The 23,037-nt window shown below is 44.2% G+C and overlaps 1 protein-coding gene across 2 annotated transcripts in view; it reads left to right on the forward strand.

Moving 5' to 3' along the window:
* Nucleotides 1-23,037, forward strand: part of pex14 (peroxisomal biogenesis factor 14) — a 281,432-nt gene that overhangs the window by 237,154 nt on the left and 21,241 nt on the right. The gene's annotated exons all lie outside the window — the stretch shown is intronic.

The raw sequence follows: 23,037 nt of genomic DNA on the forward strand, positions 1-23,037 counted from the left end.
CACAATATGGCTTCATTTCTTCAGACAGTGGCTCGTTGGTCCATCCTGTTAATATTCTGCGCTTCACTTTAGCCAACAGCAGGTTTCTGCTGGTCTAATACTTAATTTGCTGTGCCAAAACTGGCAATGTATCCAATAGGAGGGGATGCTACCCTCTCGGGCAATGTAATAACTTTGGCGCACCAACTAGGTACAAAACAACTAACATTTATTTCTTTCAGCTTTGTGGCTGCCATTCAGCGTTCGGGCAAAAGCCCGCACCTGCGAGGGTGAACCCTCACCCTGGCCCCCGATTAGTTTTTGGAGGTCATGTGACCATATTGGCTAATCGGCCCTTAAAGGGACCAGTGTTTTGCTATTTGGGCTGGTAGCTGGACTCGGCAGACCGGCTTCAGGTTAAAAGGACCATTGGGTCCAGTGTTCAATCTGGGGAGATGGAGACAGGATGTAGACGGCCCTGCCGACACTGGAAACAAATCCTACCCATCCGCATTGGGATGCCCATGTAGCCTGGTTAGAATGGCTTGTCTTAGTTCTCTTGGACTTGTTCCACATTTTGTAGAAGCTATTATGCCCTATATCTCACACCCTCTCGCCACCTCCATGCCAACTCATAACCCCATGATGCCTCCTTGCCGACTCATGTTCCCCCCCCCCCCCCCCCCCCCCAATACCCCCATGCTACCTCCATAGCCACTCACCCAAACTCCACCATGGGCAGATGTCAGGAGCCATGTGGATATGAAAAATAACTTATATCCTAATCTTTTAAGGGCAGGATTAGCTCAGTGGGCTAGACAGTTTGGTTTGTAATGCAGATCAAGGCCAGCAGCGTTGATTCAATTCCCGTACCAGCTTACCCGAACAGGCACCGGAATGTGGCGACTAGGGGCTTTTCACAGTGACTTCATACTTGTGACAATAAAAGACTTTATTTATTGACATATTTTATTTTAATACAGCTCTCATTCATATACAACTGATGGTGGAAAACTTCTGTTCAAAGTTTTTAAATCTCCTCAAGTGATTATTTTCTTATAACACGATTTTGACTCGACATCAAAGACAGTAAATTCTGTAATAGCCTTATTAAACTGGCAATCAAACTGTGAACTGCTGTAACCTGCGAGGCTATGGACCAGGTGCTGGAAAGTGGGATTAAAATGAGCGGCTAATTTCTTTTTTCTCTATTGTGGCCAGCGAAGATGTGGTGCGCTGAATGGCCTCTTTCTGCACCATAATCATTCTATGGTTCTAATTTCTGCAAAACTAATTGTAGCTTTTGAAACTCAACCAAGCATTCATAATGACATCATAATACCCCTGGAGGAAATGTCAACAAGAATTTATCAAAACTGCAGGACCAGCTGGAAATGTTTGTTTTTTTTAGAAAAGTATTTTTATTGATAATTTGCAGAATTTTCCATAATAAAACAGTAGTAACAATAATAAAAGAAACTAGAGTGAACATTAACATAGTGCAAAAAGAGAATATACAATAACAATTAAATAGACATTACCCCACGCGACCCAGTCTTCCCACACCATCCCAATGAAGCACTCTCACCACCCCCCCCCCCCTCCCCAAACCCACGGATTGCTGCTGCTGCTGACATTTTAATTTTCCCCGAGAGAGTCGACGAACGGCTGCCACCTCCGAGAGAGCCCTAGCGTAGACCCTCTTAAGGCAAACTTTATTTCCTCGAGACTGAGAAACCCAGCCATGTCGGTAACCCAAGTCTCTACACTCGGGGGCTTCGAGTCCCTCCACATTAATGAAATCCGTCTCCGGGCTACTGGGGAGGCAAAGGCCAAGGTGTCGGCCTCTTTCGCCCCCTGAACTCCCGGGTCTTCTGACACTCCAAAAATAGCTATCTCTGGACTCGGCACCGCCAGTGTGTTAAGCAGCTTGGACATTGCCCTCACAAACTCTTTCCAGAACTCTCTAAGCTCCGGGCATATCCAAAACATGTGGACATGGTTTGCAGGGCTGCCCTTGTACCTCATACAATTGTCTTCTACCCCAAAAAACTTGCTCATTCTCGCTGTTGTCATGTGTGCCTGATGGACCACCTTAAATTGAATTAGACTGAGCCTGGCACATGATGAGGAGGAATTAACCCTGCCCAGGACCTCTGCCCACAGACCCGCTTCCAACTCCTCACCTAGCTCCTCCTTCCACTTGCCCTTGAGCTCCCCCATCGGGGTTTCCTCCGCCTCCTGTAGTTCCTGGTAGATATCCGATACCCTCCCCTCCCCCACCCAGGTGCCGGAGACCACCCTGTCCTGTATCCTCAGTGGCGGCAGCGTCGGAAAGGCCATGACCTGTTTTTTCAGGAAGGCTCGTACTTGCAGATATTTAGAGGCGTTTCCTGGCGGCAGATTAAATTTGTCCTCTAGCGCGTTCAAACTGGGAAAGCTTCCGTCTATGAACAGATCTCCCATCCTTCTGATGCCTGCCCTCTGCCAGCTCTGGAACCCACCATCCATCCCACTCGGGACAAACCTGTGATTGTTGCATATCGGGGTCCAGACCGACGCTCCCTCCACCCTCTTGTACCTCCTCCACTGTCTCCAGATCCGCAGTGACGCCACCACCACCGGACTTGGTGGAGTAACGGGTCGGCGAGAACGGAAAAGGAGCTGTTATCAAAGCTCCCAGACTAGTACCTTTACATGACGCCGCCTCCAACTGCCCACTTGCCGCTGCCCCCGCCCCCCCATCGCCCACTTCCTAATCATAGCTATATTGGCCACCCAGTAGTAGTTGCGAAAGTTCGGCAGCGCCAGCCGCACCCCCCCCCCCCACCCTTGACTGCGCTCCAACAGCGATCTCCTTACTCGCGGCGTCTTATTCGCCCACATAAAGCCACAATGATCCTACTCACCCGTTTAAAAAAAGCCTTGGGGATGAAGAAGGGGAGGCACTGAAAGACAAACACAATTCTGGGGAGGACAGTCATTTTCACGGTCTGCAGGGCAGCACGGTGGCCTAGTGGTTAGCACAACCGCCTCACGGCGCTGAGGTCCCAGGTTCGATCCCGGCTCTGGGTCACTGTCCGTGTGGAGTTTGCACATTCTCCCCGTGTCTGCGTGGGTTTCGCCCCCACAACCCAAAAATGTGCAGAGTAGGTGGATTGGCCACGCTAAATTGCCCCTTAATTGGAAAAAATAATTGGGTGATCTAAATTTTAAAAAAAAATAAAAAAAAAAAAATTTTCACGGTCTGCATCCTCCCTGCCAGTGACAGTGGGAGCATGTCCCACCTTTTAAAGTCCCCTTCCATTTGCTCCACCAACCGGGTCAGGTTGAGCCTGTGCAGGGCATCCCATTTCCTGGCCACCTGTATACCCAGGTAATAAAAGCTTTTTTCTACCATCATGAGCGGCAGCTCTTTCAGTCTCTCCTCCTGCCCCTTGGCCTGGATCACAAACAACTCGCTCTTTCCCATGTTCAGTTTGTACCCTGCAAAACTACCAAAATCCCTCAGGATCCACAGAACCTCCCTCATCCCCTCCATAGGATCCGAAATGTCCAGGAGCAAATCATCTGTATATAGCGAGACTCGATGTTCCACCACCACCCCCCAACTCTTTAGCCCTGTGCTAAACCAGCCCCTTTACATCTATTCCATCAATTCATGACTTTTAAGGCACTTTCAACAGCCACACCGTGGTCTGTTTGAACTCGGCATTAAATTGAAATGACCCTGCTGACTCTGGGTTTCCCTCCTGTGTGATTCACACCCCACCTCTTCCTTGTGCTGACATGAATTGGTTCTGTCTGGAATGGGGGCGGGACTTTCACATTCGGCTCCTATCGCCATTTTTAAAGGTCCACAGAATCTTCCCAATTTTGTGAAAATGCTGCCAGTGTCACAGATCGATAGCTGTGGTCATGATATTGGGGAAATGGATTATAACAAACTTTATTTTTTAAAAACTGGAGGAGGATCTTTATTTGTCAGCAGGTCTTTGTGAGTTTACCTAACACCTCAGAAATTTTAATGCTAAACATCTGAGTCAATTGGGTTTCACTTCAAAGTTGCCGTCCTTGAAAATTACCCGGAAATTCCCACAACAGCTTCTGAAACTCAGCCAGGCTGCCCTTAAAATAAAAATGACTTCATGATAAGTCAAGAAAAGTCCAGAACCGTGACAAATGTTTCTTCTGATCAAATTTGGTGCACTGTGGCAGTCATTAGGAATGCCTGCGACCTTGAATAGATGATTGGAACTCTTGGAAATTATGTAACGTGTCATTAATCTTTTGTCTTTTTTTAGAAATGAAATTAAATTCAGCATTGCTGAAATTCAGAATAGATCTTATAATCACTGTTAGTCAATGCTGTAAACCCTATTGATTCAGTGTTAAAAATACAGAGGCAGAGGTGCAAGATTTGGGCTCGTGGACATTTAAATCATATTTTTAAAGCGAGGAAATTAACTGTTGTAAGATCATTGACAGGACCACCTTTGTCATTGCGAAATAACAGCCATTAGCAGAATTGGTAAGAAATAACGACTCCAAAATGCTGGATTTTTTCACAAACGTGAAAAAAAAATTTCCCAGCATTTTATCTATTTTCCCAAACTCGGGTGCAAAGTTCGCCAAAATGGATGGGGTACATTCTGGCTCTTGTTAAATCAATCTAGTTATGTTGGAAATGACCTGCTGTGCTGCTCAGGATAGTGAAGCCTTGCAGCTGAGACAATAAAAATGAAAGCAATCCCCAATACTGCACACTCCATAATATTCTACTTTTGGTACATTTTTTTATATGCCATTTTCACATGTGTGTACATTTGCAATTGTATACTCATATTCAAATGCAAGTATATTTAATTCCCTTTAAAAAGGCACTGCAGTCAAAGTCTTTGCAAAGCGGCGATGGTTTTCAGTTGGAAAAGCGACATACTCCCTGGTGAAACTGATTCACCTTGAAAGTTCTCCTCAGCAAGACAGCGTGCTGCTCGGAGTGAAACCTAATTATTGTCACTTTTGCCACTTCAGTCTTAATCTGCCAGGCAAACTAAAATTGACAAGAGAGAAATAGTTCTAGCGATATGGTGACAGCTTTCTAAAGAAGCATCTATTGGAAGATTTGTTTGAGTTGCCACAGATATTACCTATTCTAGAACTTCAATATAAACAACGTCGATGTAACGTCAAATCACAAGTAAATGGTAAAACTTTAGTAAGTTATCTCCAACACTGTTATCAACCTCATTTCCTCTGGATGCCTTCCCCCTATGGCTTCCAACCTCATAGTCTCCCAACCCCGGACAGCCCGCTTTTACCTACTTCCCAAAATCCACAAAAAGGACTGTCCCAGCAGGCCCATTGTGTCAGCATGCTCTTGCCCCACTGAACTTATTTCCTCTTATCTTGACTCCATCCTCACTCCTCTGGTTCATTCCCTCCCCACCTACATCCGGGATTTCTCTGATGCACTGCGTCAAATTGATAGCTTCCAGTGCGCGGGCCCTAACCGCATTCTATTCACCATCGATGTGCAATCCCTCGACACCTCTATGCAACACCAGGATGGCCTGAGAGCTCTTCGCTTCTTTCTCGAAAAGAGGCCCGGACAATTCCCATCCACCACCACTCCTCCGCCTGGCTGAACTTGTTCTATCTCTCAACAACTTCTCCTTTAACTCATCTCACTTTCTCCAAATCAAAGGTGTAGCAATGGGTACCTGCACGGGTCCTAGCTACGCTTGCCTTTTTATGGGGTATGTGGAGCATTCCTTGTTCCAGGCCTATCCGTGCCCCCTCCCACAACTCCTTTACCGATTAATTGATGACTATTTTGGTGCCGCGTCATGCTCTTGCCCGGACCTGGAAAAATTCATCAACTTCACTTCCAGTTTCCAACCCTCCATCACTTTCACCTGGTCCATCTCAGACACTTCCCTTCCTTGATCTTTCTGTCTCCATTTCCAGCAATAGACTATCCACTAATATCCACTAAAAGCCCACTGACTCCCACAGCTATCTGGACTACAGCTCTTCACACCCTACACCCTGTAAGGGCTCCATCCCTTTCTCTCAACTCCTTTGCCTCCGTCGCATTTGTTCCGACGATGCCACTTTAAAAAATGGTGCTTCGAAAATGTGTTCTTTCTTCCTCGACTGTGATTTCCCACCTACAGTTGTGGACAGGGCCCTCAACAGTGTGCGGTCCATCTCCCGTGCCACTACCCTCGCCCCCTCCACTCCCTCCCAGAACAAGAATAGAGTCCCCCTCGTTCTCACATTTCATCCCACCAGCCACCGTAAGCAAAGCATAATCCTCCGTCATTTTCGCCAACTCCAGCGTGATGCCACCACCAAACACATCTTCCCCTTCACTCCCTCTGTCAGCATTCCGCAGAGACCGTTCCCTCCGAGACAATCTAGTCCACTCCTCCACCATACCCAGTACCTCTCCCATCACCCATGGCACCTTCCCATGCAATCGCAGAAGGTGTAACACCTGCCCCTTTACCTCTTCCATGCTTAACATTCCAGGCCCAAAACACACATTCCAGGTTAAGCAGCGTTTCACTTGCACCTCTTTCAATCTGGCCTATTGCATTCGCTGCTCCCAATGTGGTCTCCTCTATATCGGAGAGACCAAACGCAGACTGAGTGATCGCTTTGCTGAGCATCTTCGGTCTGTGCGCATTCAGGACCCTGACCTTCCTGTTGCTTGCCATTTTAACAAAAGACCCTGCTCCCATGCCCACATGTCTGTTCTTGGCCTGCTGTAATGTTCCAGTGAAGCGCAACGCAAACTGGATGAACAACATCTCATCTTCCAGTTAGGCACGCTACAGCCTTCCAGCCTGAACATCGAATTCAACAACTTCAGATGATCAGCCCCACCTCAACCCATTTGTTTTCATTTCATTTTAACTGTCTTTTACCATTTCTTTCTTTCCTGCACCTTTCTCCCCTTTGCTTTCCCCTCCCCCTCCCCCTACACCTACAGTTCATCCTCTGATGTTAGTTTCCCTGCTGTTTGACCGTTCACATCTTTTGTCCTCTCTGGGGACTGCCATTAACACTCTTTCCCCTTGGTATCTGTGGTCATTAGCACCAAGTTTCCCTGGGTTTCTGTGGCTATGACTCATCTTTCATTCTCACTCCACAGTATAAATATTTCCCACTCTCTCTGTCTGTTAGCTTTGACAAAGAGTCATCGGACTCGAAACGTTAGCTCTTTTCTCTCCCTACAGATGCTGCCAGACCTGCTGAGATTTTCCAGCATTTTCCCTTTCGTTTCAGATTCCAGCATCTGCAGTAATTTTCTTTTAAACTTTAGTAAGGGGCTGGTTTAGCTCACCAGGCTAAATCGCTGGCTTTTAAAGCAGACCAAGCAGGCCAGCAGCACAGTTCGATTCCCGTACCAGCTTCCCCGGACAGGCGCCGGAATGTGGCAACCAGGGGCTTTTCGCAGTAACTTCATTGAAGCCTATTCGTGACAATAAGCGATTTTCATTTTTTCATTTCATTTCAAGTATTGTGAACTCCGTTGAGACCGATTAGCTTTAACTTTTTCCAATGACTGACTGGAAGGATCACAAAAGATTTCAAGATTTACAACTTGTACAGTATTAAACAAACTAAAAACAATACTGCCTAAACACTGATATTCACTGGGCAACTTATTTGCTAAACTGCAGGAAAGATTCCCCATTTAACCGTTAAAGCGACCAAAACTCTTTCTCCATAGTTATACTTTACTCCGTCCCATAAGTGGACACTTCATTTCCCAGGAACCAGTACAGTTATTTGCAACTTCCAATGGCTATCTTCCTTTTTTTTCAACTGGATAACGTCTAATCCGTGAACTGACTTCCATGGTGAAGTATACTCTGGAGATCCTTCCCTCTAGTCAAAGCTAGGCAAATCTTCCAACCTTGTTTAGATCCTCAAAAACACCAATTTGAGTTCCAGATCCCACCCACAGTCTCTCTCTCTCTCTCTCTCTCTCTCGCTCTTTCTCAGCACTCACTCACTCCAGCGTTCTGATTCTTGCAGACTGACCTATCTCTGTCAGGCAGCCCATCCTATTTCCTCTCAAAACCATCACCATGGCAATGTGAATCACAGGTGTCTTGCATCTAGGTAGAAAGGTTAATTAGCGGGCGACATGTGGCGTATTGGTTAGCACCAAGACTATGGCGCTGAGCACCCAGGTTTGAGTCCCGGCCCTGGGTCACTGTCCGTGTGGAGTTTGCACATTCTCCCCGTGTCTGCGTGGGTTTCACCACCAAAACCCAAAGATGTGCCGGTTAGGTGCATTGGCCACTCTAAAGTGCCCCTTAATTGGAAAAATTGGAAAAGTGGCTGGTTTAGCACAGTGGTCTAAACAGCTGACTTGTAATGCAGAACAATGCCAGCAGCGCGGGTTCAATTCCCGTACCGGCCTTCCCGAACAGGTGCCGGAATGTGGCGACTATGGGCTTTTCACAGTAACTTCATTGAAGCCTACTTGTGACAATGTGATTATTATTATTATTATTATTATTAATAAAAATAATTGGGCACTCTTTAAAAAAATGTTAATTAGCTATCTTTCAGACCTCTAATTTTGTGTTCTATGATAAGCACAAGACAATAGGGCTAATGTGCAAGAAAGCACAATGGAAGTGCCGCAATGGGGTGGCACCTTGTGATGAACAGGCAGGGCTGGGTCTTAACCCCTGTCTCCATCCACTGCACACTCCTTTCTAGTATTATGACAAATCTCGACTGAGGTTTCTAAATTAATACATGTGGGTTTTTCAACTCCCTATCTGTGTGTTCCGACAAGGCGTGGAAGGCCATATTTCGAAGGACAACAGAATTTGGGGGGTTTTTGTTATGTGGTAAAGGTTGATGCTGAAGGCAGAATGGTTTAATTCCCCATTGCATTCTGTTTCACTGCAAAGCAGGATCAAATGGGTATGGCCTAATCAGGTGATACTGTCAAACTCTTGACAGGTAATTGAATATTTTTCAAAAGTGATTTGTACAACTGCAGCATAATTAGAGTGCCTGGCTTCCGTGAGTTTTAAATGAATGTTTTAAAATTAAGGTTGCTGATTTAGACAACCTTTGCATTTTAGTTTTGAATTTTGTTTTAAATCTGTGTATTTCTGTACATCACTTCCTTTTATGACTGAATTGTGTTTAAATTTAAGACTATGACCAAATATAGTCCCTAGCCCTGAATAGTATGAAATAAATTAAAAAGAAAACTCTAAATTATTGACCTCAAAATTATTGTCCACAACCTCGAAGCACTATTGGGTGCTGCCGTCCTCAACCAAAACACTCCTTGTTCCAGGATCATCGTGGAAAGCAGGGATAACCCCAGCTTCTCTCGCCATAAACCGTCTTCTGAAACCCTCCCACTCCCTTCTCCACCCTTGACCCCCCAATAAGTGTGAGAAACCGTTGAACTTTTCCTAATCCACCAACCAAACTTCTAAAGCTCCCCTCATCCATCCTTGCCCTAGCCTAGAACTCCCATCATTCTCTTATTTCCCATCATTCTCTTATTTCACCTCACAAACTCCTTCTGTGCTGGAATAATTCTTTGGTTCCATAGCTTCACCAAGCTCATCTTCCCTTGAAACCCTCCACTGTTCCTCAGCTCTGTTCCCACTGAACTGCTAACCATCCAACTCCCTTTCTGGTCCCCTATGTTGATATTGTTGATGTTTCCCGTTCATCAAATACTGCCCCTTTCCCATCTATTAAATCTTCCGTCATCACTCCTTGCCCCCCCAACAAAAACCCTGCCCCTCTCCATTCTTCCAAAATACTGTCCTATCTCCAACCCCCCACCCCCCCTTTCCTCTCCAAATTTCTTGAATGTATTGTCACCTCCGTAATCTGTACTCGCCTTTCCGACATTTCCATGGTCCTTCCAATCAGATTTTCATTTCTGCCACTTACCAAAGTCACAAATGGACTTTGATGTGTGACAGTGACCATGGTGATCTACTCCTCCTCATTCTTCTTGACCTGTCTGTAGCCTTTGACAACATTGGCCATGCCATCCTCTTCCAACATCTCTCCTCCATCGTCCAACTGAACCATTCAAGGTCCAACTGTTGAAAGGTTGTGGCTGACTGTACCTGAATACGAGGTGGAAAAAATATTTAGTTGGAGGAAATGTCAGTTCATTCAGGAATCGATTTTGGAAAAGCAGCCTCGCACAGAGAGAGGGAAGGGGTTGAGTGAGGACGAGCTGAATTCTGCCAGACGTTGAACCTAAAATATTTTTTTATACGCCAGTGCTGAGGGGCAGTTGTGATGCATGCTAGAAATTGGTATATATATATTGTATCATATGTATCTGGTGCAGTATTGGTTTTAAATGAGTTAGCAGTATATATCTGCTACAGTATTTTTGTTTGAATCAAGATGAAAGACAGACACTGTGGTTGCAGAAGATGCCATTAAGATGTCGTAAAGGTGCGCTCATTATTTCTGACCATGCTTATGCTTACAAGGAGACTTTGTGGACTTTTTAATGATTGCTGGCGGGTAGATAATGAGAGACATTGGGCGGGGTTCTCCATTGCCCGACGCCGATTTCTCCTGGAGAGAAGTATCCTTTCCTCACTGTGGTTATTGGGGTTTCTGTTGGTATCCTATTAAATTTTGGGGTCTCATCCAGGATGGTAATACAGTATGTTAATGAGAAAAAGGAGAGTCCAAGATTATTCTCTGAGGGATAATAGAATGGAATGCATGAATGCAAGAGAAGCCGTAGCTATTCCCTAGCTACTGGGTACAGAAACTAGGCTAGTGCAGTTGATTTAAACTGAGTGACGGGTAAGTTCCTCTTCAAGTTGGCATCTTCTATAGCGATGCCATCATTCCAGTTTGTTTCACAGGGTTGCCTTTTGCACTCTGCCATTGGAGGGAAACCTGGGAAGTGAATTGTGTTCCTGAAGAGTATCTTGTACATTTGAAAAATGTTATTCTTTCACAGGGTATGGGCATCGCTAGTCAGGGACAAATTGCCCTTGAGAAGGCAGTGGTGAGCCTTGAACCGCTGAAATCCATGCGGTGTAGGTACAACCACAATGTTGTCAGGAAGGGTATCCCAGGATTTTGACCCAGCGTCAGTGAAGGAACGCTGGACGGTATGTAGCTTTGAGGGGAACTGGCAGATGCTGGCGATCCCATGCAATCTGCTGCCCTTGTCCTTCTGGATGGTAGAGGTTGAAGGTTTGGAAGATGCTGATGAGCCTTCGTGAGTTGCTGCAGGGAACTTTGAAGATGATACACGTTGTTGTCACTGTTCATTGGTGGCGGAGAGGATGAATGTTTACGGTGGCTGTCCTGAATGGTATCAAACGTTCTGAATTTGGTTGCAGCTGCAGACAAGTGATACCGACATGTTCTGTCACTTCTCTAATAAATCAGAGGGAAGTTGTTCAATTTGGCTTCTATAGGCAACTAAAAATATGTAGATTAAAAATGTAAAACACCCTTGTGATGAATTTCTCCCACTAAGCATGGGTAAGTTGAAGTTGTCAACAGTGGTCAATCCTGATGGACAGTAATTAGGAGAGAGAGGAAGAGGATTGGAAAGGCGAGAGATAGGCTCATTATAGTTGTTGCCAGCACTGGGCTAAATCTAGGGAGGAACATTTCCAAAGATTTACCTTAACAGAGCAGGAACTTTCTTTCCTGCTTTTGTGGACAAGAGGAGTCGTGAAGGCCTCCCTTGGGCGGGATTTTCCATCCTTCCCACTGTAGGATCCTAGTGGCCGGGTCGGAAAATTTGACAGATCAGCAAAAGATTTTGGATGGGAACTTCTCTTGCCGCACTGCTTTGTGACTCTGAACAGTGGAAAGAATTGGCCTGCCTGCTGTCCAATAATATGGTAAATGTCTTTATGAATGTATTTCTGAGATTCTTAGTGTCAGAATGGTTTCTCCCTCAGCTGTGCTAGTGTTTTTTTTTTGCTGTTGAAGACAGTCTCTTTGAGCAGCAACTGACATTAACTACCACTCTTACTGAAGGAAACATGCGCTCGCTCATTCCAACAGCATTATCAGACAAAAATTGACACCCAAGTAAACGAAGGAGGCACTAGACGGGCCAGCTCTGTGAGAGATAGGTTTCAAAGAGGGTTTTAAAAGGGTGGGATGCAGAGATGATAGCAGTGGGATTGAGGTTGAGAGAGGTACCTCTAGGGCTTTTGAGCCTAGGTGGCTGAAGACAAGCCACCCAGTATGGGGATTGAATTATGTTCAAAGAAAGAAAGGGGCCATATTATTATTCTCTTTTTTTAATCTATGAAGTGCTAGGCTGTTTGTGTTGCTAACCATATGGAGTTTAGCAAACTGTGGGCAAATTGGTAATTGTCATCAAATTGTCACATGCTGGGAACTGTACTTTCATGTGTGTCTGTGTCTTCAAACACGGATGTAGCCTCTCCAACTTCAAAACAGTTTGTTAAATCCGGACCAAGCTTCATAAGCGACCTCCTGTCATTTCAAATCAGTGGATTCCCCTTGAAAACAAAAATTGTGGCAGCACTCTCTTCATGTATTTGTGATTAATGACTTAATTACCACAGCAAGATGAATACAGGATTCAAATACATTTTAATGATGTAGACCACAAAATAAACTCTTAACATATGTCTTTATTAACGGGATTTATTGAGTGATTGCATTGGAGCTTCAGTTACTGATAAACTCTGCAACTAATTTACCAATAAACATTTAGCTTCCATTTAATATTTTTGCGAACAGTTCCCTAGTACTGCCTGTACCCTCTCCCATGATACCCGCTCCCCCTCTTATTTTTTTTTATACTGTTCATTTAATTTATCCCCCTCTTTTCCATCTCCTGTCCCTGACTGAGAGATTGGGCGAGTAAATTATTCTCTCATCTTTACCAGAGTTGTTGTGTAGCAAGCAGATGTTTAGGAGCATGCCCTGGGTTTTTGCCATCCTTTGAGAAATGAGTTCCCTTCCTTTTGCTGTCTTCCATTGGGTGATTTGCAGAACGTGATTTTTGTTTGTGCGAGGAACCATCACAAAAGCATGTTCTAACTGTGTCATTGGGCAGCAGGGTTTCTTTGAGCTGGGGAAGGAGAATGAGATTGGTAATTACTGCACAAATGTAATCGTTTAGTGATTTAAACATGAGTCAAAAAATGACTAAGTCTCATTTTGGACTGGTTTGCCGGGGTGTTTACCGCATGATTCGCCCACACTTAGTCATTATTTTTTAGTTCTTGGAAAGTTTCTCACCAGTCCAGCCACACTTGGAAATTCTTTCAGCAGTGGGGAGCTGAACCCGCCGGCAAGACCGGCTCCTCAAAGAGATCTCCAAGTGAGCTTGATTGCCCCCCACACACCCCATCCATGGACAATGCCACTCCCTGCCAACATTGGCAGTATCCGCTTCCCCCCGGAGAGGAGCTCCAATGGCCTCCCAAGGAACTCTGAATTTCCAGGAAGAATTCCGAGTGCATTTATGGGGTATTCCCAGATCCAACGCTGAGGAAACAGGAAATTACAGGATTTTGCTTAGATTTGGATGCCATATGGAAACTCAGTGCTTGTTCAAATGTATAATTAAAAGTTCAAAGAAGTCATTTATTGCTGGATATTATCTGACGGTTTGGGATACTACAGTAAAAATAGTAAAAGTGTTTTTCATTGGCATGGGCTGAAATTCTCCAACCATTGGGATTCTCCATTCCTGCCGGCAGCGCACACCCAACCGCAGGTTTCCCGGTGGCGTGGCTTCAATGGAAAATCCCATTGACAAGTGTTGGGAGTAGGGAATCTTGCTGCCAGGGAACGGCACGCAGCCGGGAGACCGGAGAATCCCACCCATGATCATTTGATTAGGCACAGAATGAAACTGCACCAGCAGTGTCCTGGTTAACATGCTGTTACGATCCCAATTGATATAATTGGACGGGAAGATCCCAGATTGGAACCTTGGTTCAAAAGACTCTTTTTGTTTTAATTTGAGGAATTTAGGCATGGACTATTTTCTAAATGGGAAATGTTTGGGAAATCAGAAGCACAAAGGGACTTGAGAGTCCTTGTTCACCATTCTCTTAAGGTTAACGTGCAGGTTCAGTCGGCAGTTAGGAAGGCAAATGCAATGTTAGCATTCATGTCGAGAGGGCGAGAATACAAGACCAGGGATGTACTTCTGAGGCTGTATAAGGCTCTGGTCAGGCCCCATTTGGAGTATTGTGAGAAGTTTTGGGCCCCTTATCAAAAGAATGATGTGCTGGCCTTGGAAAGAGTCCAGAGGAGGTTCACAACTATGATCTCTGGAATGAAAAGCTTGTCATATGAGGAACGGTTGAAGACTCTTTGGAGTTTAGAAGGATGAGAGGGGATCTTATTTAAACTCACAGGATACTGCGAGGCCTGGATAGAGTGGACGTGAAGAGGATGTTTCTACTTGTCGGACAAACGAGAACCAGAGGACACCATCTAAGACTAAAGGGACAATCCTTTAAAACAGAGATGAGGAGGAATTTCTTCAGCCAGAGGGTGGTGAATCTGTGGAACCCTTTGCCGCAGAAGGCTGTGAAGGCCAAATGTCTTTAAGACAGAGATAGATAGGTTCTTGATTAATAAGGGGATCAGGGGTTGTGGGGAGAAGGCAGGAGAATGGGGATGAGATAAATATCAGCCATGATTGAATGGCGGAGCAGGCTCGATGGGCCGAGTGGCCTAATTCTACTCTTATGTTTTATGGTCCTATGGTCTTTTTTAAAACATGGAGGAACAGAGTCACAGGCCGCTAATTAGTTTTAGCAAGACAAAAAACATTTATTAAACATGAAAACATTGGATGATACAATACGTCTTTACTCCTTCCTTAGCAATTACACAGGTTTTAGGATTAACACAGATTACAAAGTGCATCTTAATCTACAATGGACACATTAACATAAAGTTCCTTTTAAGCACAAGATGACTTTGGGCAAATATACTCCACTCTGAACCCCATGTGAACATTTGTGGTTGTCATCTCAGAATATCACCAAGTGATTGGCACTCGAGAGTTTCCAAACTCCACTCTCAAAACCATGCTTTAAAATCTTCTCTCATAATTATGCTTTCTCTTTGCCATTTGCATTTCGAAATCCAGACCAGGTTTTCCAAATGACACTTTAAACAAATGTCCACTCTACTTTTAACAGTGAATCCAGTCCAGGATTTTACACCAACTCCTTCAGGATTTCTTTGTCTTGACTGCTGTGCAAACTGCTCACAATTGCTTTAACTTATGATTCCCAGACTGTATTAAAATGGCAGCAGACATTTGATTTGCCTTTGAAGGTTGCTTTCCCACTTTAAATCTGATTACTACAATTGTCTCTTTAACTCAGAACACTTTGTGTACTCTTACTTGAATTCTTCTGAACAATACCTTGGTCTCTGTTCACTTAACTCCAGTCATCTTAAAAATTTATTCTGTCCCAATTCCCTGATTATCTGGACTGTAACCTGTACTTTTTTTAAAATATAAATTTAGATTACCCAATTATTTTTTCCAATTAAGGGGCAATTTAGCGTCGCCAATCCACCTACTCTGCACATTTTTGGGTTGTGGGGGCGAAACCCACGCAGACACGGGGAGAATGTGCAAACTCCACACGGACAGTGACCCAGAGTCGGGATCGAACCTGGGACCTCAGCGCCGTGAAGCCACCGTGCTGCCCTTGTAACCTGTACTTTAGGAAACCTACTTCTTTGTGGCTCCCATCCTGTCCCGTCTTTCTTCTGGCAGAGTTGAGAGATGTTCACTCCCTGAGGCCCTATCTACAAACTGCAATTAAATTAGCTAAACAAAATCTTTAAAAGCTTCTCTACCTTACAAGGCCCATTGCTAAGCAACACCCTTTGGCTAATTTATTCTCCAAACCATAGTCCCCTCAAAGCACAATAGAAATACAGTTTGAACTTAAATCCCCAAAATACAAACACCTTTGTCCAGCATGAATCTAACTATAGTCCCTTCTAGGCACAGAAACTTTAAATTAAACACACCTTATTTCTAATGTTTACCAATACAAATATAAATCCCTTAAAAACTTTGTTTTCCTAACAAGTCATCAGAACTGGGCTAGTACTTAATTATTCAAATTATTTATTTTATTCTTTTGTCAATACCCGTCAAAAATCTAAGTAATGATGTGATTTTGTGGGCAGTGGAGAACCCTCGTAGTTAAATGAACTCCAGCGTTGCTGCTTCACTTTGACATAATGGTAGATGCTGAAATGGACACATCACGTTTTGACCTTTGACTCAGTCCACTTTTTCGTTCTGTAATTGATTGCATTTCATGTGTAACTTGGTTTTGTATTGTGCTGCTTTTATTTTATGTTGTGCCTTTCTTTGAATAAAAAAGGGAAGATGCATTCTTCATTTATTACCCCCAGTGCTACATGTAATCCCATTTATCCCATAGCCTGGAGATCCACATAAGTATGCTTGTGTTTGGTGCCTAATGAAGTTTATCTTTGTTGTATTTGTTTTCAGTATCTATCTGAGGCAGGTTAATTTTTCAGCGTTGGTGTAGGATTTTTGTTTAAAGTGCCAAACAATAGAATAACTTGGGGATTATGTAGAACACAGAAATAATACTCAGCTTTGCCAAATTGTATTCAGGTTCCATTCGCTTTGTAGTCGACTGATTTTGTTTTTCCACTGGTTGGGTGTCTCAGTCCCACCAAGTTGGTTATCTTGTTCGTAGCATGTGGTCCATCAGGTTGTGACCCAGGTGAGTAAGGGGAAATTGTTTATTCATTAGATGACTTTCACATACACCAGAAGGAACCACAACCAAGAACTCTCGGGTACCTTTGAGGACTTGCGTAGTTTTGAATTCAAGTATGTGATCTTACTCCTTCAGATTTCTGTAATAATCTTCACTGCTTCACTTCCTTTTTTTCATGCTGTTGGTGCTAGTCACACTGGCATTACTGCCCCAAGTAAATCAAGGCAATCTTCTAATATAGCCACTTGGCCCATTTATTGAGGTTTTCCTTCACAGAATCAAGGCCAATTTGTGTGTCAGGTGTCAATTTACACACCAGTATTAAATGTATTTCCATCAACCGACACTGGACTGGTCAATGACTTTGGTATTTCTTCGTGGACACCTTGACATTCAATGGCTTTGCCATTGCTTAATCCCCCACTGTCAACATCCTGGGGGTTACCATTGACCAAAAACTGATCTGGGCTAGCCACATAAATACTGTGGCAACAAGAGGTAGTCAAAGGCTTGGAATCCTGCAGCGAGTAACTCACCTTCTGACTCCCCAAAGCCTGTCCACCATCTACAAGGCAAAGATCAGGAGTGTGAGGGAATACTCTCCACTTGCCTGGATAAGCGCAACTCCAACACCACGACACCATCCAGGACAAAGCAGCCCCTTCCGCAAACATTCAATCCCTCCACCACCAACAAACAGTGTATGTGCCATCTGCAAGATGGCACTGCAGGAACGTACCAAGGTTCTTTGGGCAGCACCTTCCAAACCCACGACCGCTTCTATCTAGAAGGACAAGAGGGGCAGCACGGCAGCATTGTGGATAGCGCAATTGCTTCACAGCTCCAGGGTCCCAGGTTCGATTCCCAGCTTGGGTCACTGTCTGTGCTGAGTCTGCACATCCTCCCCATGTGTGCGTGGGTTTCCTCCGGGTGCTCCGGTTTCCTCCCACAGTCCAAAGATGTGCAGGTTAGGTGGATTGGCCATGATAAATTGCCCTTAGTGTTCAAAATTGCCCTTAGTGTTGGGCGGGGTTACTGGGTTATGGGGATAGGGTGGAGATGTTGACCTTGTGTAGGGTGCTCTTTCCAAGAGCCGGTGCAGACTCGATGTGCCGAATGGCCTCCTTCTGCACTGTAAATTCTATGATAATCTATGAAGAGCAGCATTTTAAAAATCCACGATTTCCTGGCACCAATAATTTGTAAAATCCAAAAGGGGATTCTCTCCAGGATGTGTAAATTAATTACTCTGGGAAGAATTGGAAATATGTTGGAGCACTGTTTGCTGGTCTTCAGAGGAAAGCTGATTCAATATATCTAGTATTGGAGAGCCAGATTCTAGAATTCCCCCCACACACACTTCACTTCACACTCCTACCCGTCAGAAGCTTCCTCAAAACCCATGTCTTTGCCCCCATCTCCCCCAACTCCTCTTCCATTGCTGAGTAGCCAGGGCTGTTTACTACTATGCGGTTATGTCCTCTTTTCCTTCTTCCTCTTTAATTCACCACCTTAAGAATCATAGACGAATACAACACAGAATCGGACCACTCAGCCTATCGTGTTTGTGCCAGTCCTGTGAAACGCCTTGGGATGTTTACTACATTAAAGACACTATCTCAGTGCCAGTGTTGTGTAAACCTGATTTCAGCCATCTGCTACATAGACCATGTCATTTTGCTGTCCTACAGTCATCTCAAATTAGGGCGTTTGCAGCCCTATGTCTTAACATCTCCCAACATTCATCAAATTTCATTAATCCCATTTCATGATCAAAGCTTGACAGGGAGCGCTGTGCAATATTTTAATCTGGATAGTCCACAGCCTTTCACTGCAGGAGGCCTTATGTGCATTCATCTAGATTATACCTTTTATTAACATGACTGGATAAATTACAAGGTAAATAAACAATCAAGGGGCACGGTTTGGTTTAAATATCCTACAACTGACTTAAAATAATTCACTATTTATTTTACAGGGATTGTGCACACGCGGAATTTATTGCAAAACATTTTTGAAGAATTGCCACTTAGTTGAATGAGCGTGGTTTAGTTCATGCTCGTTTAATGGTCATTGAGTGATATTGCCCAATTAGTGTCAGTTAGTGACGAATAATGTGTGGTCTCGTGTTAAGATCTCTTATCAACTAGGAACTTGCCTGAGAAGCTCCTTTCACAAAGGCCCTCGGCAGCTGTTGGAGAGATGGATATCCTATTTGTCTCTATTGGATTTAAAGCAGGCCCGTAAATGATAAGGACAAATTTTAATTTGCTGCGCCATCCCATTCCTCCATGAATTTAATTCATTTCTAAAATTAACGGCAATAAAAGAAAATCCGTTTTATCGGCTTCTGAAAATATTCCGTGTTTTATACCAGCTTATTGTATTCTATTCTTCTGCAGTGGGTCTTGCAGAAGAGTAATTGAAAAGTGTGACTGACACGTTTGAAGAAGTTAGTGTAATGATTTAATAGTTGAGGATCAAATTCAAGTGGCTAAGGTACATGGTGTATTTGACAAATGTTTTTATAAAACTTGCAAAGAATTTACCTGCCACGTTGCACACCTTATTTGAAAAAGTTTAAGATACAAAAAGTACAGATTGTAGGCGGTCAGATCAGTGCAGTTTCTAATTCTTCTATTAGTTCATTTGTATGTTGGTGACCACCTTAAGATGCACCACTACCTTAAAGGAGCATTGAACAGAGAGAAAGCTACATCCAACATTATCAAGGCAGAATATGGGAACTTCTGAACATGGGCGCTACAGTTATGTCCTCTTTTTGGTGGGGGGGAAAGTTGTACAAATCCTTTTTTTTTCTATTTAACATTGATCTACATGCACTATAGTCATTTTGACTTCTTTTGCCACTTTGTCAAATTCAATATTAACTTCTTACCCAGCACATGATGGTCAGTTAACATCAAAAAATTGTCAGAAAGTGTACGGTGTTTCTAGCTGAAAAAGATTTCCAATTCCTGTTCCTGTAATGCCTGGTGTTTCTTTTAAAAAAAGTAAATATATTTCACTTGGCGCATGTCAATAATTGGAATTAATGTGAAAACTGTGCAAATTGTCATTGGTTAGTGGTGGAGCTGCTTCAAATTAGTTTTAATAAAGGTGCTGACTAATTATTTCTTGGTCAGAGCAATGACCAGCGAAAGAGGAGACCAGCCTTCACTGTACACCCAAACTTCATGATTCCTTACTGGGTTAACATAGAACATAGAACAGTACAGCACAGAACAGGCCCTTCGGCCCTCGATGTTGCGCCGAGCAATGATCACCCTACTCAAACCCACGTATCCACCCTATACCCGTAACCCAACAACTCCCCCCCTTAACCTTACTATTAGGACACTACGGGCAATTTAGCATGGCCAATCCACCTAACCTGTCGTAAAGATACGTAGGTTCTTGATTGATACGGGTAAGGAGATCAGGGGTTATGGGGCGAAGGCAGGAGAATGGGGATGAGGAATATATCAGCCATGATTGAATGGTGGAGCAGACTCGGGGGGTCGAGTGGCCTAATTCTGCTTCTGTGTCTTATGGTCTTATACACAAGAAATCCCTCTAAAGCTTGAGAGCAGTATCAGGCCATTTACCCCTCAAGCCATAGATCGCAGCCAATTATCTACCTCAGTGCTACATTCCTGCACTATCCCCATATCCCTCGATGTCATTTGTATCTAGAAATCTATTGATTTAAATCTTGAACACTGTTACGGACACCTGGTCATCAGTAGCTAAGAGACTGGACAAGATGCCATAACTTTTTTAAGTTTTAATAAGTGCAGAAAGATCGATTTGTTCCAGCAGTGATAATATAAGAAATAGGACTTGGTTATATTATAAACAAACGTTATTAAAAGAAAAGAAAACAATAATTAAACTTCTACTTCAGCTCTCTCAATTTCTTAACCTTAGAACATAGAACATAGAACAGTACAGCACAGAACAGGCGCTTCGGCCCTCGATGTTGTGCCGAGCAATGATCACCCTACTCAAACCCACGTATCCACCCTATACCCGTAACCCTACCGTGCTGCCTTAATACACCACTTCCCATTAAGCAACATTTTGCATGATCACGTGGCTCTTTTTCCACTTACACAAACAAGAAAAGCCAACACTTGCATTTACGAAGCAATTTGTCTTCTGTTAGGGACATTTGTTCAGAATCTTTTTCCAAAACGGTGGCATCTTTCATAGCCACTCTGGTCGATTTCCACAGCCTTCTCCCTGCAACTGTTCAAACTGTGGGCAGCATGGTAGTATAGTGGTTAGCACAATTGCTTCACAAGTCCAGGGTCCCAGATTTGATTCCCGGCTTGGGTCTCTGTCTGTGCGGAGTCTGCACGCTCTCCCAGTGTCTGCGTGGGTTTCCTCCGGGTGCTCCGGTTTCCTCCCACAGTCCAAAGATGTACAGGTTTAGGTGGACTGGCCATGCTAAATTGCCCTTAGGTTAGGTGGGGTTACTGGGTTACAGGGATAGGGTGGAGGTGTGGGCTTAAGTGGGGTGCTCGTTCCAAGATTCAGTGCAGACTCGATGGGCCGAATGGCCTCCTTTGGTACTGTAAATTCTGTGAAAACAGCATTCGTTCTCTCTCTCCTGTGCTCTCACTCACTATCTCTAAGCTCCACCCAACCCTCAAACAAAGGTGAAGTGGCCAGATTTGAATCAATTTTCATTATCTTGACTGATTTCCCACTCCCATTACTACAAATGCTGGCTGCACGGGCATCCTGTGTATTCCTGCTAACAAGGTTATGTCTGAATGGGGTACGGTAACTCGGGCTGTGGACATCTCCCTCTGACCCTGCTGCTGGCAGTCTCTTCCTGGCCCCATTTCCAGATCCAAATTCCTAATATCTTATTGTCCAAAATGTTAGGGGGAGGTTACTGGGTTACGGGCGTAGGGTGGAGGTGTGGGCTTAGGTAGGGTGCTCTTTCCAAGGGCTGGTGCAGACTCAATGGGCCGAATGGCCTCCTTCTGCACTGTAAATTCAATGATTCTATCTAACTCTAATTGCTCAATAATTGAGCTTCCAGGACCTTCTGGGGTAGAAAATTCCAAAGGTTCACCACCCTCGAATGAAGAAACCCTCTTCACCTCAGTCTTAAATGGCCTGCCTCTTATTCTGAGACTCATCTGCTTCTAGACTCACTCGCCAGGGGAAGCGTTTTATCTACATCTATCCTGTCAAACTCTTAAGAATTTTAAGTTTCAATGTGATCACCTCTCATTCTTTAAAACTTGAGAGAATGCAGGCCAAATTTCCTCAATCTCTCCTAGTAAGGCAATCCTGCCATCCCCGGGATTGGTCTGGTGACCCTCCATTGCATTCCCCCCATGGCACTTAAGTTCTTCCTCAGGTAAGGAGTCTAAAACTGTCCACAATAGTCCAGGTGTAGTCTCACTAAGGCTCTATATAATTGCAGCAAGACATCTTTACTCCTGCACTCAAATCCTGTTTTGCTGAAGGCCAACATTCCATTTGCTTTCCTAATTGCCGGCTGTATCTGCCTGCTGGCTTTTAATGACTCGTGCACGAGAACACCCAGATCCCCATGGATACCAACGCTCCCAACAGCTCACCATTTAAGAAGTTCTCTGCCTGTGCTTTTCTACCAAAGCGAATAACTTCACACTTATTCGCATTATATTCCATCTGCCATGTGCATGCCTATTCGCTTACTTTGTCCAAGTCCCCTTGAAGTCTTCTTACATCCTCCTCACAACTTAATTTTTGTCTAGTTTTGCATCATCAAATATGACGTATGGGCCCCAACTCCAAATCATGTGTGTAGATTGTGAAAAGCTGTGGCCCCAACACTGGTCCTTGTGGTATCCAGCCTGCCATTCTGCTCTGTTTTCTGACTGTTACACAATTCTCAATCCATACCAGTCTATTACCCGAAGAGGTTTTTGACCTATGTCTTTGTTTTTTGCTGCCTTGCATTCTTATTTTCCTTTTCTTAATCAAACGCCAGCGGCGCGGGTTCAATAACCCCACCGGCTGCGGTTATTCATGAAGGCCCCCCCCCCCCCCCCCCCCCCCCCCTCACAACTTTCTCCCTCGCCTGAAGTTCACCCTTAGGTTCAATCACCACCGGTTAGAGTTCTCTCAAAGGGGAAAGAGCAGCCTGTGGTCTTCTGGGACTGGGAGGACATTTACATTTTACATTTATTGTATCTTAGAGGAATGTACATTTGTTTTAACCATGTAATACTTACTTAAATACTACCTATTGTCTGTCTAC

The sequence above is a fragment of the Scyliorhinus canicula genome, chromosome 16 (genome assembly GCF_902713615.1).
Source record: "Scyliorhinus canicula chromosome 16, sScyCan1.1, whole genome shotgun sequence".
Taxonomy (NCBI): Eukaryota; Metazoa; Chordata; class Chondrichthyes; order Carcharhiniformes; family Scyliorhinidae; genus Scyliorhinus; species Scyliorhinus canicula.